Genomic DNA, 5004 nt, shown 5'->3' with positions numbered 1-5004 from the left:
TGTAAGTCGTCGCTTGATCGAGACACAAATTCCTCGTCCACTAGTTAACCCACCGATTTTTTTCCTGCTACTTTCTCCTAAATCAATGAAGCCGGCAACCCCGGATCTTTCAAAAAAAAAACTAGTTAACCCACAAGTTTCCTCCTCCATGCTCCAGCCAACATCATATTCATAGGGCATCGGGAGAGTACGATTCAACATCTTGTGCTCGGTCCTGCAGGTCCTCTACGAGCTGGCGAGCTCCCAGCTTTTAGAGTCTTAAGTAAACATGAGTTCACAATCTGCTTGTGCTAGGAACAATAGGATGTGATATTTCAGGCAATATTAAGGTAAAGAAGTAGGAAAAAGAAAAACTCGGATGTAGCATATTGCTAAAATTGTTGATATCTCTCAACTTCATGTGAATGATTAAATAATTTGAAATCAACCATTGAACAATTAATAATGCAGGAATCTACGGCCAAACTGAAGCAACAAAACGTTGGCCATTGTTGTGCAAGTGTGGATGCTTTCATTAAACACATACATTATTTCATTAGCGTAGGTACCTACGCATGCTCTTGATGTCAAGGATCTTCTCATACTCTTCGAGATCGGCATCGTCAAGACCATCACCACTACCAATGTAGTAGCAATATTCAACATAGGAATCGTCGTTGTAATCATAGGAAAGCCAACCACCTCCGCTGTTGAGGTCATAATAAATACAACGAATCATGTACTCATAGTCAACGATTCGGTCACTGGAGTACTCATGGTTATCCAAATTGATCTGGGCAAGCTTCACTTGTAGGTTGTCATCCATGGCATCCATGTCAACAAGGCTGCAATATCGCATGTTAAGGTACTCTAGGTCGTGGCACTTATCAAGGATGGTTGCTAGCTCCTCATTGTCAAGCTTAAGGCAGACAAGATGCAAGGAGCGTAGCTTGTCTATCCTTGCAACCATAGATGCTACCCCGGCACTAGTACGCCTATCTTCATAGTCATGCATGACAAGTCTGAACTGCTTCAACTATAGGCATGTTCCGGCGACTAGTTCAACCATGTCTTGTGTATCAAAATATGATGCCTTTGTCGCGGACCGTTTGTGATCAGACGGGCTTGCGGTTTTTTTTTCGGGTGATAAATTGTACTTATTACTCAAACCGTAGCAGTGTTAGAGCATCTCCAGCCACGCCCCCAACACGTCCCCAGGCAATTTTTTCGCACCGGCCCCAAAAATCAGCCCAGTCGCGCCTCCAGGAACCCGTTTTCGCCGGTTTGGGCTGAAATTATCGCCGGCGGACCCAGGCCGAACCCGACGCGCTGGGGGGCACCTGGGAGCGCTGGGGAACACGATTTTGGCGCGCACGAGGATGGGCCCGCTGAGTCAGCGAGACGCCGCTTCGCCGTCCTCATCGCCTCGGTTCCCGCGGGAATCAATGCCAAGGTTGCCGCGCTGGTCAGCCTCCATTGATGCCTCACGGGCGGAGGCACTCCTCCTTTACGAAGCCAAGTATCTGGCACCCCCGGGATGCGGAGGCTGAGCGCCGGCGGCATCCTTGTGCCACCGGTACCCGATGGGGCGGCACGGCGGGCTGAGATCGCCCGCATCCGCTCATCCCTGACGGAGGAGCAGCGGAACGAGCCGAGGTACGCCGCCGACAGCGAAACACTGTGGATGATGTACTTCAAGCGCCGCCGCCAAGAGCAGATCGCCTCCATCAACGGCATCATCCCCCACGGCCGCCTCAACGTCGATGGGCGGCGCGAGTGGTGGGGCGTGCCAGGCCGCATCCTCGAGGCCGTCCTCGACCACATCGAGCCCGGCAACGTGCCACGCCTCGAGTACCTGCCGCGGTTGTCCTTCTCTCGCCGCCGTGGTAGCTCCTGGATGCCGCGGCGAATGAAGCCGGGGACGTCCTTGTCGTCGGGCTCCGGCTCGCTCTCCTCTGGCTCACCGGCGCTCCACCCCGTCAAGCCAGAGCCAGAGGAGATGCCGCTCCGACGTTGCACCCGCAGCGGCGCCCTCGTCATCAACGAGGGTGCCCGCCCCTCCCCGCGCTCCCTCCGCCTGATCCAACCGAAGCCCGGTCCGGGCCTGCTCCCCGTGAAGCCGGAGCACGTTGACATTGTAGGAATAAGCCATGGTGAGGCACTTGTCTGACCATAGTCTGGGTAGTATCCGACCGTTGGATGGTCTGGGCATAGTCTGACTCGTGTCTGATTAGTGTTTAGGCTAGGTCTGTGTTGTGTGCATGTGTGGCGCGGTGTGGCGCGGTGGGTGCAGGCGTGTGCGCACACCAGTGCATAGTTATAGGGCTAGGTGGTTTAGGATCGCAAGGTGGGGCGTGATCGCTGCGGGCTCGCCGCGAGCCATTCGCGTTCGTGCGCATAATGGCCACGAGTGGAGCGGGCCGGTCGGAGCGCCAGCCAGGGTGGGAGCGCGTGGGTCGTGCCCAGCGCAGGCCCGGCTGTATTAAAGCCTTGAGGTGATCGTTGTAGCCAGGCCAGCCAGGTATTGAGTTTGTACTCAAAGAAAAGGACGCCGTTCGTGCGGCGGGTGGCGTACGTGCGCCTGAAAATACCTGTGTCTTTGTGTCCTTCTTCTTCCTCCTATCCTCTTCTTCCTTGAGTGCAGAGAGAGAGAGAGAGAGAGGTAGAGCCGAGCTAGGGCAAGGGGTAGACACCAACAATTGGCATCAGAGCTTCGGTTCAGGAGCTCGCCGGCGGCAATGGCGATCGTGCCACACGGCGGAGGCGCGGGCGGATCGGTGTCGATGGCGATGCCGATGCTCACGCTGGACAACTACACGGTGTGGGTGATCAAGGCGCAGGCGATCCTCGACGCCCACACTCTGTGGGAGGCGGTGGCGCCGGGCGACGCGGCGGTGAACGGGAAAAGGTGCAAGACGGCACGCGCGATGATCCTCGGCGGGCTACCGGAGGACGTGCTGCTGTAGGTGGCAACGAAGCTCACCGCCAGGGAGGTATGGGACTCCCTGAAGGTGAGGTTCGTCGGCACCGATCGGGTGCGCGCGGCGAGGCGGGCGACGCTGCGCGGGGAGTTCGATCACCTGAAGATGGCGGACGGCGAGGCGCTGGATGCGTACGCCGGGAGGCTGGCAGGGATGACGGCGCAGTTCGCGAACCTCGGGGAGACGCTGGGCGACGTAGAGCTCGTGAAGAAGCTCCTGGACACGGTGCCCGATCGGCTGTTCCCCGTCGTCGCCGGGATCGAGCAGTTTTGCGTCATCGAGCAGATGGCCTTCGACGAGGCGCTTGGGCGGCTGCGCGCGTTCGACGAGCGTGTTCGGCGCTTTGGACAAGACGGCGGCGAGCGCGGCGGGGACCAGCTTCTCATGACGGCGGCGCAGTGGGCAGCGCGGGAGCGTCGACACGGCGGTGCTCGGGATGACGACGACGGCAAGAGCGTGGCGTAGCAGCGGCGGGAATCGGCGCGGGCGCTGCTACAAGTGCGGCGAGCGCGGCCACTTCAAGAGGGACTGCCCCAAACTGCGGAGGGAGCCGACGGCGGAGCGCGTGCTGCTGACGGACGTCGTCGGAATTGAAGACGATGGACTCCTCTGAGCCATGGCTTAGGGGGTGAATGTAGGAATAAGCCATGGTGAGGCACTTGACCATAGTCTGGGTAGTATCCGACTCGTGTCTGACTAGTGTATAGGCTAGGTCTGTGTTGTGTGCATGCGTGGCGCGGTGTGGCGCGGTGGGTGCGTGCGTGTGCGTACACCAGTGCATAGTTATAGGGCTAGGTGGTTTAGAATCGCAAGGTGAGGCGTGATCGCTGCGGGCTCGCCACGAGCCGTTCGTATTCGTGCGCGTAATGGCCGCGAGCGGGGCGGGCCGATCGGAGCACCAGCCAGGGTGGGAGCGCGTGGATCGTGCCCAGCGTAGGCCCGGCTATATTAAAGCCTTGAGGTGATCGTTGTAGCCAGGCCAGCCAGGTATTGAGTTCGTGCTCAAAGAAAAGGACGCCGTTTGTGTGGCGGGTGGCGTATGTGCGCCGGAAAATACCTGTGTCTTTGTGTCCTTCTTCCTCCTATCCTCTTCTTCCTTGAGTGCACAGAGAGAGAGGGGTAGAGCCGAGCTAGGGCAAGGGGTAGACACCAACAGACATGGTGGCCCCCGACGATGAGGTCGCCCTAAAATGGGCGAAGGAGGACTGCGTCCGCGAGAAGGTGCGCCGCCAGCGCCAGGCATACGCGGAGCTCCAGGCCCGGCACCGCGAGCGCAAGGAGGGCGACGTCATCGTCCTCGACAGTGACGAGGAGGACGAGGCCAGACCGTCCAGCACCCCGCCGCGCATCGGCAACCCTGGCCAGGGGTGCAGCAGGGACGGCGGTGGCTCTGGCGGGACACGCGCGACAACGACGGCAGCGACTACACCCGTTTCTACAGGCTTCTCGGCATGTAGATGGCGGGCGGTGCACGCAGCACAATGGCTAGCCATAGTTTGGCGTAGTAGTAGGTGTAGTTTGCATGTTTTATCTTTTTTGTACAAATTTTAATGAAATTTCGCCCGGTTCATGCCATATCGCCGAGTTTGCACAAATTTGTACGAAATGCCGCCGAGCTCGCGCGATATTGGCGGCGAACTGGGGGGGACGACGACTGGGAACGGAGTCACCCCCACGCGCCAAGCTAGCGCCGGTTCGCCTCCAGACGGCTCTTTTTCGGCGCCCTAAGGGGCCGAACGGCTGGAGATGCTCTTACACTCAGCAGTAGCTAGTTCCAGAGCGCATGAGGGACCAGAACCTATCCAAGTCATTGTTCTACCCTCTGTGCGAATGAAATTTGCTAAGCTACCGCTAACCTTATTTTAAAAACAACTAATATGAACAATACAATTTTCACGAAGAGATAAGAGATATCTAATCTCTTTGACTAGAGAAGCATAAATAGACTTGTCTTGATCACGCCCCTGGATCATCTTGACCGCAACTAACAAGTCCATCTCAATGACAACTGGGAGCTCATTTCTCTGGATCGCAAGCGATAAGT

The 5004-nt window shown here is 57.6% G+C and overlaps 2 pseudogenes; one reads left to right on the top strand and one right to left on the bottom strand.

The window, feature by feature from the left end:
• Positions 1–535: 535 nt before the first annotated feature.
• Positions 536–1456, bottom strand: LOC147963928 (uncharacterized; annotated as a pseudogene).
• A 1261-nt stretch (positions 1457–2717) lies between these two features.
• Positions 2718–3573, top strand: LOC125517421 (uncharacterized; annotated as a pseudogene).
• The last annotated feature ends 1431 nt before the right edge of the window (positions 3574–5004 follow it).

Source organism: Triticum urartu, chromosome 6A (genome assembly GCF_056163025.1).
Source record: "Triticum urartu cultivar PI428250 chromosome 6A, HENAU_Tu73, whole genome shotgun sequence".
Lineage (NCBI taxonomy): Eukaryota > Viridiplantae > Streptophyta > Magnoliopsida > Poales > Poaceae > Triticum > Triticum urartu.
The sequence above is the reverse complement of the archived record's forward strand: the minus strand, read 5'-3'. Positions and strand labels throughout refer to the sequence as shown.